Consider the following 11,498-nt stretch of genomic DNA (forward strand, 5'->3'; position numbering starts at 1 on the left):
CGTCATCCTTTCCTCTTTTATAAAGAGTCCCGGCTATCAGGCAATAGGGTTCGCATTCTTTGATCAGCTTTTGAGCTAGATCTTTACGAAGCTCCTTGGGTGGAAAGCCATTAACCAAAAAGTTAACAATCTTCTCACTCCATTCAGGCATTGTCTCCACCATGAACAGGGAAGTGTCAGGTAAGTCATCATCAACCCCTGTAGGAGCCTCACCATTGGGTATGCGAGACAAATGATCAGCCATAACATGTTTCTTGCCAGGTCTCACAACAACCGTGAAATCAAACTCAAGAAGAATCAATAGCCATCGTGTGATTCTTCCTGTGGAGCATGGTTTGTTTACCAGATACAACAATGCTTGATGATCCACATAGAAAACAAACTTGGTGGCAAGGAGGTAATAACGAAATTTCCTTACTGCATATATCATTGCCAACCCTTCTCGCTCCGTAGTGGTGTAGTTCATCTCAGCATCGTTCAACTGGCGACTGGCAAAGCTAATGGGGTAGTCTAGCTTGTGTTCTCCAGGTTGAGTTAACACACACCCAATAGCAAAGTTTGATGCATCAATATGCACATGGAAGAGTAAATCCCAGTTAGGCATTCTCAAGATTGGAGCACTCGCCAAGGCCTTCTTTAATAGCTCATAGGCACGGTCACATTCTTCGGTCCAAATAAACTCGATGAGAAGCTTATACAATGGTCGAGCTATCTCGGCGAAGAAGAGAATAAACCTTCGATAATAACCAACGTGGCCCATAAAGCGTTGGACTCCCTTGTAGTTGGTGGGTGGGGGTAATTCCAGAATGACTTTGATTTTACTCTCGTCAGTGGAAATCCCATTTTTGGACACTATATGTCCTAAAATAACTCCGTGTTTAACCCAAAATTGGCATTTGAAAGGATTCAAGGAGATGCGATATAATCTACACCTTTCAAATATTTTTCGTAAACACATCAAGTGCTCATCCCAAGAGGAATGAACACAAAGATCGTCTAAGAAAGCTTCACAGAAGTCCCTTAGATATTCCTTAAAGGCCGTGTTTATCAATCGTTGGAATGTTGCAGGTGCATTGGTCAGGCCAAAAGCCATGACGCGAAAGGCAAACACTCCAAACTCCGTGATAAATGCTGTTTTAGCTTGGTCCTCGTCTGCAATTGTGATCTGATTGTAACCCGAGTACCCATCTAAAAAGCTATATGCCTCCTTGCCTGCCACTCTTTCAAGCACATGTTCAGAATATGGCAAGGGGTAATGATCCCTTCTGGTGGCTGCATTAACCTTTTTGAGATCAACGCACACTCTGAGTTTCCCATTCTTCTTTGGCACGATGACTATCGGAGAAACCCATTCTGAGTGCTCAATAGGATATATGAATCCACATTTTACCAGCTTTTCAATTTCCTCTTGTACAATCTTTGCGTACTTAGGATTCATTGGGTAGGGACGTTGCTGGACTAGTTTAGCAGTGCTAATCATTGGAATCGTGTGCTGCACCACCGAGGGTGGAACACCCTTCATATCATGATATGTCCAAGCAAATATGTCCTTGAATTCTTTAAGAAGCTTCGTAAGTGCAGCTTCTTCCGACTTGGTGAGGTCTTGAGCAATAAAAACTGGTTTAGACTCCTCACCCGGATCTGCTAAGTCTATCTCCTTAACTACCGCAGGGCCATCGTAGACACCGCTACTCCCATTGGTAGGCGTTCGTTGGGCTTTTGTGTAGACTACTTTACGTTCCCCTGTGGTGAATGATTTGAAATGCTCGGGTGCGGGGTGTAAGTCTACTGGTTCTTGTTGTGCCCGGTTTTTTTCTTTTAATTCCGCCTCCTTTTGTTGTTGAGCCAACTCTTGGTTTTGCCGCCTTCTTGCAGTACGACTTAGTTTTGGCTTCTCTTCGATTTCTAATTGGGCGACGTCATGAGGTTGTGGAATACACCACATGACACTTTGGAGGTATTGTCCCCAATTATCCGCTATCTTCCGATGAGCGTCAATGGAACCTACATAACTAAGCCATTCTGCAGTGGATCTTTCCTTGTTTATTGCAGTGCGTACATTAGCTCGATAGCGTTGGCGCTTATGTCTCGTTTTCTTCTTACCAAGTTTTTGATTTTTGTTTCTATCAGATTCGGACTCACTTGGTTGATCTTCACTTTCGGATGAACTGCAGGAGGTCACTGTCTTAGGCCTTGAGCACCTTGCTTCCACCTTTGGGTGAATATTTGATTCATTTTCCCCATCAGGCTCAGAGTCAGTTTCTTCTTGAGGTTCATACTCAGAGTTGCATTGGTCAGAGTCTTCGCTACTTTCAGTGTCGGTGGAGTTTGCCACGTTCTCGCCATCAGGAGTCAAGTGCATAACACCTATCATGTTTATTGGCACTAACGGTGGCATATCTTGCCCCTCAGGTGTTACCCAACTTGTGCCTCTATTTCCCCATGTGTCTATGGTTGCCGCTAGGTGTACCCAATCCACGTTATCCGACTCAGTCATACCCGGTAGGACATCCATGTAAGGAGAATCTTTCCCATCATCAGTCTCTTTTTTGCATGTATAGCAATACCTTAATGGGGCGGAATGAACAGTGGTATCCGATCGATTATCGATGATAACCTTGCTTCCTAAAGGATGTGCACGACCATTCTCAAGATCAACTCGAATGACAGAGTCCTGGAATTGTAGGTAGACATGGTTTTTCGACCAGTCATGTACCATTTGTGCTTCCCTCATGAAAGGACGTCCTAAGATCATTTGATATGACATAGGATGCTTGGAGAAATCCATTACAATGAAGGTATGTTTTACCTTGTATCCCAGGACCTTGATCTTAAGGTCCCTTAACATTCCAATAGGTTTAGCTATGGTTCCGTTTGCCATCTTAACCACTATGTTTGTGACTTCGAGGTGAGGCCTTCCCATAGATTCCCAACAGTTTTTAGTCACAATGCTCACTCCAGCACCACCATCAAGGATTCCCTTTAGAGTTAATCCCTTGGTAGTAATGGGGAGGGTGGCATTAGATTCGTCCCCTTCAAAGTACTGTCCCAACTTGTTAACAGGTATTTCCACGACCGAGTTTTCATCTAGGTTGGGTTGTAGATCCCAATGTTCTCCTTCATCTTGAAGCGTGTTGGGTCTATCCATATTTGCAAATTGTGGTAGGCCTGCCTTTAGTTCTCCATTGAGAAATGCCCGAAGAGCTAAGAATAGCTCAGGATCTCCGTATAATTTGGATATGATCGTGGTTCTGATCTCAGAGCACATGAAATCCATTAGCTTAGACACATTCAATGGTACTTTTCGAGACATCGCCCCTTGACTAGGGATTGGTGAAGATGGAATCACTTCCTCTTCAATGGGGTCAGGCAGTCCCTCACTAAACATTCTTTCCAGCAAGAAGGGTGTTTGCCCACTTCCGCATGTCCTATCCTCGCTTTCTTCCCGAATGATACTAGGTATAGCTAACGGTTTATGGGTCCAGTGAGGCTGAACTTGCGTAGGAAACACAGTGTCTGGAATTTTGATTTTTCTCGGGTTTGGCTCCAGTTCTCTTTGTGTTTCTTCCACCAAACCCCTTAAGTGTTGCACTTGTTCAATTTCCTCAACTGGATTTGGGTAAGTTCCAATCTTTTTCTTGAGGGTTTTTGGCCCACATGGCTTGTCTTGGGGAGTCTCACTCAGGTTGGGTGGACGAGAGGGCATTAACTGACTTGGTTGTGGGGCCGAGGAAGTTTCCTTCTGTTTTCCCTTATTTATGTACTCGCTTGATTCTCCGTCATTGAGCTCCCGAGTGGGTTCCTCCCTTAAGGTAGTGGCTTTGGTCCCCATGGTTTCTATTGAATCGGAATCATCTTCAGGATCATTCATATACACGGGGTCGTCTCCCGTCCCTATGTTAGTCTTTGAACTGGGCTTGGAGCTCGTGGCATTAAGCGATCTCTTTCGTCGTGTTTTCTTTTTCTTTGCCTGAGCGATTGATGCAGTATCCCTCTCTTCAAGAATGTAGTTTTGATTTTGAAGCATTGACCGTGTAACTACATTCACGGGTACAACGGGTGTGGTTCTTCGTGCTTGGTTGGTGACCTCAACCAAATTCAATGGCGTAATCTTGGGTGCATTAGGATTATGTGGACATTGAGCGATCAAGTGATCTATGCCACAACGATTACATGTAAGTACCGGCATTCCCGATGTGCTCCCTTGATTTGGTTGCATCTGAGTAGCGATCTTTTGTAACCTATTAGGGCACTCCGCTACACGATGCGGTCCACCACACTCGTAACATTGAAGAGGTGGTCTCCTCGCCATGGTATTAAGGTTTTGCCCTCTTGTGGCAAGAGCAGCCGCTTGATATACAGGCTTGACTTGCCCGAAATGATCCTCCATGTAGTACTGGGGAATCATTTCAAACGTATCAATCCCGTATGGAGCAGTGGGGTCTATCTCCTCTTCATAATCCCCACATGCACTATGTGACTCACAACCCATCTGGTTTATTGGGGTAATCCTTGGATGTGGAGGTTGTGGTCCTAGCACTGGCGGTGGTAACGGCACAGACTGGACTACATTCGGATTCCTTGGAACTATGTGCTGTGACGGTTGCTCGATAGGTTGTGCAGGCATTAGCGCGGGTACTTGAGGTGTGTTTGACCAAGCTAGTGGTGCCTGGTTTGCCAACATTCGCTTAAGTGTTAGGCAATCTTTAGATTGATGGCCATACTTACCACATGCATTGCAATTCCCATTGAATTTGACTCTGAATGTGGGACATTCACTCGTGCTATGTGGTCCTAAGCACACCGAACACCATTGTTGCTCTCTCCTTGGGTACATATGGCTATTCTGAGGAGCTCGATTACCCCTGAAGTATTCTTGGAGAGCCTTAGTAAGGTCGGTCACAGAAATTTCAGATATCTTGGGCTCCTTGGCAATTGGTTTTACCGTCATTGGCTCGTGCCCAGATACTTGCGAACTAACGGATTTTGTTTCTGAAGACACCTTTTTACCTGCAATCATCAAGTTGTCTTCTAACTGGATTGCATTGGCAGTGACTGCTTCCCACGTTGTAAGACCTCTAATGACTAGGCCATTGTAAATGTCCTCGTGGCGCAATCCTCGGATGAATCTATCGAGGAGTTGGTTGTTATTGAAGCGTTAATCGGGAGTGCAGCGAGAATTTAGATGCTTCAGTCGACTTATGAAGTCTCTCACTGACTCCCCTTCCTCGCGTTCAGCTTTTTGGAGTTGAGATGCTACTCCCCAAAGCACACCCTCACGTATGTATTCTTTCAAGAACAATCTCTTGAGAGTGGGGTAGTGAGTGCGCTCTTCAACCCTTAAGGTTCGATACCAATCTCCGGCCTTCCCACTTAAGGTTAAGCCTAAGGCTTTACACTTATGCAGCTCATTGTGCTCTTCCAAGGAATCACACACGTGTTCAAAGACTTCAATGTGCTTCCTAACATCCTCGTTACCACTGAAGTTTTGAGTGAGCTTAGCCACTTGTACTGCCTTGCTTCTAGGTTCTCTCTCAGGCATGCCCCGCATGTTTTCTGCAATGGATCGTCCGATCGTCTGAGCAAATGCTGCGAGATCACCTAAGTGAGCAGGCATAGTTGGTGGAGGCACTTCTGGGATAGCCTGGCTGATAGGAGTTGGCGTTGGTCTGAGTAGGTTGGCAAATGACGTAGGATATGATATGTGGCTAGGCCTAGCTCCTCTTGGATAAGGGTGGTGATAAGGCGGTCGTGGAGCATACGCTATTGGCATACTAAGAGGCGTAGGAGCTACTTGAGCATGAGTAGCGATAGGTACATAGGGTCGATAGGCACTGGCACGCACTGTTGTAGGTACTGTTCCACTAGGTAGCGGTGTCGTACTAACTACAGCGGTAACAGGTGCACTTTCAGCTATGCTCATCATTGGGGTAGGCATTGCGGATTCCCTAATGGAAAGTTGAGCCAAGGTTGGAAAGCTAAAGTTACTACTCGTGGGCTCAACCTGCATTGAGACTCCAGGCAAAACAACATATGAAGGGTCTATGGGACTCACCGAGGGAGTCTCCAATTGTGATAGGGTTGGTTGTTTGGCCTTGCCCGTATCCAAAAACCCCATAGGGCCAGTGGAAACTAGGTTCACTCCCCTATTTTGCCTCTCAATTTGGATAATTCTATGAATCACCTCACATATCATGTGTTGTTGCTCCTCTAGATTAGTGGCGCTAGATGTAGATCGTAGGACTTCTAACCAACCTACATGGTATGTGTAACCTGTGTATAGGTCAGTTAGAGTCTCTGTGTGTAGATCATATTCCCAATTTTCATTGAGAAATATCCCATCTAGACTTGGTGTGCCAAATGGTTCTCTTGAAGTGGACGCAATGTCACTTCTTATGGATTGGCTTCTAGGGACCTCTACTTTAGGAAGAGCATCGGAATGTGGTAGCTCAGTAGGGCCCTCATTAAACGAAGTGGGTAGAATATCCACATGGACACTCTTTGGGAGGGTAGGGTCTACATAAGATGTGAATGGCGAATCTACTACCCCTCCCTCCTCATTTACTTCGCTTGTCGCATGTTCAGAGCGTGTAGCTCTACTAAAGGTCTCTATTAGACGACTAAACATGCTAGATCCGGGTTGTGGAGCCCACACTGGCATGTTTTGGCTTGTCTCCTCAGGGTTCTTGGTAGGGTGTCCTTCCATGGCTTCTGAGTCAGAGGACGAGTCACTATCCACTATTCGTGGATCTTGGGTTGTACTCCCTTGGGTTCCAGCCGAAGGCCAAGATGCCAACGTGGAGGGATGGTGTGAGCCTGCGTAGACTGAAACGCTTTCTAGTGGTTCAGGCTCTAGCACCCGACCAGAACGTAGATGCATGTGACGTGGGTACCCTACGTGCGTTGGTAACTACCCTTGAAGCCCACACAAGTGGTTTCTTGGGTATTTTGCACCTCGTTTTTACTTGTTTTTAGATTGTTTTTAACTCGTTTTTGACCCCCTTACTTACGGTCGAACTTGGACTAGGGCGTGTGATAGCTCAAAACGAGCGTATCGTTTAAAGGGTCCTAGTGTGCTTTACAGCACCGTGTTCGCCTATCTAGAGCTCCTGTAGTCCTCAAAATAGTCCGTTTCCTTTGGGGGGAAGGGGCAAAAGCCTATTTGCTTGTGGAGGAAAGGGTGAGGGCTTTATCCCACATGCTCACTTTACTCCTTGGGGAGTGGGCTACATATAGGGCACGACTTCCCATAAGCTCTCACTTGAGAGAAAGCTATGGAGGCTCACTCTCCTATATATATATATCAAAAGACCGAGACCGAGGCCGGGGTCGGGGTCGGGGGTCGTGGGTCAATTGGGGTTCTTTCTTTTCAAAAAAAATTTCTCCAATTAGAAAATCTTTCCTCTCCACATGTTTGGTTCTTTCTTTGAAAATAAAATTTAATTTTTTTCTCTTTTTTCTTTTTTATAATTTTTTTGTTTTTTATTTTCTGTTTTTTTTTGTGAGATAAGTTTTCTAGGGTTTCCTTAGGGTTCAGCCTTGGCCGCGGTGCAGTTCGCACACACAGCACAGATCTGGGGATTCAAAAATCCCTCTCGCACGCAGAAACCAGATAACAGAACGTACGCCCACACGCGGAGCGAAAATATAACAAAAGAAACAGGAATACAGAAGACAAACTGCAGAAACAGAGATTGAAAACCACAGAAACACCTCAACAGCAACACAGACGCCTTTCCTACAGTGTAGATTAAACTTCACGCAGCAGTCGAGCTGCAAACTGGAGCTTGGTGCAGGGCAACTCCCCGGCAGCGGCGCCAAAAATGTGCGCTTTTGCCGCACAGGTCGTAGCTGGGGACTTGCCAGACACCGTATGCGAGCCACGAATGGCTGCAAGCATACAACCAGGGAAGCAAGCTCAAAACAGAATGCAAAAAGGTGTGTCACTCACCGCTTAACTGCCGCCTTGAAGGATTCCCTCGTCGCAGCTGTGAAGAAGGAGCCGCCGTCGCCGCTCTACCGCCTCTCCGCCGCCGTGCCGCTACACAGTGCTCGATCACTCTCTCTCTCTCTCTCTCTCTCTCTCTCACACACATGCAGGAGAAGGAAACCAAAGAGATAAGGCAAGAGCACTCTTCTATTCACAACACATGAGAATAAGGATTTTAGGGTTACATTTGACTCATATAGGTGACTTGGCCGTTCACACTTGGGCGCCCATACATGGCCGGCCGACCTTAACCCTTATCCTACTGATATCCAAGGTGCGCCTCTCATCGGCGATCACCCAATCCCTTCATCCTTAACATATGGTGCCGACAAGCCCGGCCCATGACTCAGAATATTTAAATTAATGACGTAAAATATAGTATGTCGCAATGTCCGCCATGGGTTAACAGTTGTTTAATGAAAACTTTTCTAACTGCACCTTAGCTTTGATGTTTTCTTGCAAGCACACCTAGTTCTTTGCTACTATGAAGCTTTAAAGTCTGACCTTCTATAGTAGCCACTTGTGCTGAACCATAGGGTCCAACATGGCATTGCACGGATCAAACTCCACCTACTTTCTCTATTACTAGACATGACAAATATTGGTTTGCTAAGCTTTGCAAAGAAGGGGGGAAGATAGGTGATGGTGGCGAGAGAGCTAGAGATGGCAAGACAACGGGAGATGGAGAGACAACGGGAAAGGGCAAAAGAGCAAGTTACATATAATTCAAGGAGAGTGAGGGTAGTGGGGTTTGGCCCTGGTGGTAGGGTTTCTTGATCAGGGCCACATTTTCAAGGCATTTCTCCTTCCCATGATCATTTCCCCAAATGCAAGGTAGCCGCCCAAGAATGTCATGATTCCCACGTGTAACATCATCATTCCCACGTGTATGTGCCGTATTTATTGCTCTTTGCTCCACATTCACATTCCTTTGCATTTCGTCATACCTTCTCTCTCCGTTTGATATCACCCATTGGAGTGCTATGCACGTGTCTTCATTTGGTTGCACTGTACAGATGGGGATTAACATCATCATGCATTGGTCCACTGTGTCTGCCTTTGTGTTCTCCTGACTAGTTGGTTTCTACCCTTCATCATTTCTTTCTCTATAGGGTTTGAGTTGTATGAATCCATTTACAAGCTTGGGTACTGTTTCACCACTTAGTGTTTTCAGCTTGCGTGTGCCTAAGCTTAATTATTATGCTATCTGATAGGGAGTCATTCAACGTATTTTGAGCCTACCTAGGTGTGGTTTAAGCTTTGAATTGAACAACAATACTTTGTCATCCTCCTAAAAGATCTTGTTCTTGTTGTTTCTATCCACCCATTTCTTTCTTCTTTTCTGAGTGGTGTCTGCCACCCATGCACTATGTAGCCTATTTTCTTCCATCTGCATGAGGTGTTGCATCTGCGGTTGATTGTTTCCTCTTGGATGAGCCTTTCAATCAGGGCTATTCTAAGGCTTGGGACAAGGTACTCCATTGGAACTATTGCCTCTAAGACATAGACCAAAGAGAATGGGGTGAATCCGCCGGTGCTTATCTTGTATGTTGTGTAGAACGCCCATAGTGCAAAGTGTAGCTACTCATCCCATTTTGTTTTTTTTAATTGACTGTCTATTCTATTTTCATCCAGCCTGCATAGTAAACACTTGAGTTGTGCTACTGAGTCAGTTTCTGAATCACTTCGTTTTTGAAGTCCTCCTTGGTCACTTACTTGCTCCACTAGACATCCAAACCTCATGATGTTCTCATACAAAATTTGTCACTACTACCTGAATTGTCCTTGAGGGCCTTTGCCTCCACCCATTTAGTACAGTAGTTAGTTTCCCACGAGGATGTATGTGTTCCAGTCCCCTCCTTGTTGTTGCTGAAGTTTTGCTGAAGTTTTGAAGGGTGCTACAAAATCCATTTCCCACTTCTAAAAGGGTTCAAGTGGTAGGATTGGCTAATGAGGCATCTGATCAGTAGGCTGATGGGGCTTTCCGATTTGCTGACACACATCACATTGCCTGACATGATCCCATGCATATTTAAGTATTGTGGGCCAGCATAAGCATGCTTGCAAGACTTTTCTACCTGTTGTTTCCCCAGATTAGTTCCCGTAAACTCCTTGATGTGCTTCTATTAGCACATTTGTTTGCTCATGGTCTGGCACACAGCTGGCGGGATAACCTATTTAAAGCATTTTTTGTACAAAGCTCCTGTAATCTCAAGGTAATGCCTGCTTTGGAGAGCCAGTTTCTTCCCTGATCTCTATTCATGTCAAATGACCACATTTAGTACAAGTGAGTACTGGCATGTCATTGGGCGAAGCAGTCAATTGTTGGGGTTGGTGCATATGAATCACATTCTTGTTTGGGCACTCATCAGTGATTATCTTCATATTCAATTGCCAGTTTGCAACATGCATCGAGAGTGGCTGGTCGGGATAGCACCAGATAATCATGCATCTTGTGGTCCCTAACTCCTCTCCGGAAGTAAGGCAATAACTGATTGTCAATTAACCTCTCCAGCAGTTTGCACCTTGAATTTAAGTGCTTTAAGACACATAGTCTCTCATTGACTCCATTTCCTTTTGTTTGATATTGTGCAACTATGCCACAGGACTCCATCTGTCACCACTTCTGGCAAAGCTGGGCACAAACACATTCTTGAGTGGTGTGAAGCTAACCTTATCCTTGGGTTTAAGGGTTTGGAACCACTGAGCGCTTTCCCTTCTAGGGTCATTGAGAAAGCATGACCAGCCCGCAAGTTTCGCATGTGGATTCAAAAATCTCTACATGTTGAATAGGATCCCCGTCCCCAGAGAATTTTTGGACGAGCTTAGAAATGATGTGTGGCTTCATCTGGGAGGGTCGGGATTCTAGAGTAGTGCCTAGTTCCTTGACCATTCCTTGGCCCATTTCTATGGCCATATTCAACAGATCCGTCCTTGTGGCTACATTAAGATTAATGGTTGGATCCACCCTTAATCTTTGAGGAATTTCTCCCCCCCCTACCTAGACCTCTTCCTCTTCCTATGTTGGCTCTTCTAGGTATCTACGGTCCATGGGATGGTCTTGCCATTGTACCTTAGAATGGATCATCATTAGTTGCCTCTATATGCCTTTGCAGAATTAAAAGTTTCATGTTTTGTAGGAATGTAGGATGATTGATCATCTGCTCAATGTCCTTTTTGGTGTACAGACGGTCCTCCACTTCTCCTGTCACTCTTGCTAGATTATCCTCTTCTTCTAGGGTTACAAACCCTTCCTCAGCTCTGCACTCTTCATTTATGGGTTCTAAGTTTGGAATTTCTCCCTCACTTCTTCCCATGACTATTTCGGTCTTGTTACCTCGTGATTGGAGTAAGTTTAAACTTCCCATCTCTTTTTGTTTAGCTCTCGCCCTTCGAGTATTGAGCTCTTGTTTCCTTAAGCTCAACTCTCGTAGCTATCATTTTACCTTGATCCTTTTTAGATCTAACTCTACTTCCTCTGAGGTTAGGAAGAATACTTGACCCGTTC

The sequence above is a fragment of the Cibotium barometz genome, chromosome 23 (genome assembly GCF_041138505.1).
Source record: "Cibotium barometz isolate CiBa-2024 chromosome 23, ASM4113850v1, whole genome shotgun sequence".
NCBI lineage: Eukaryota > Viridiplantae > Streptophyta > Polypodiopsida > Cyatheales > Cibotiaceae > Cibotium > Cibotium barometz.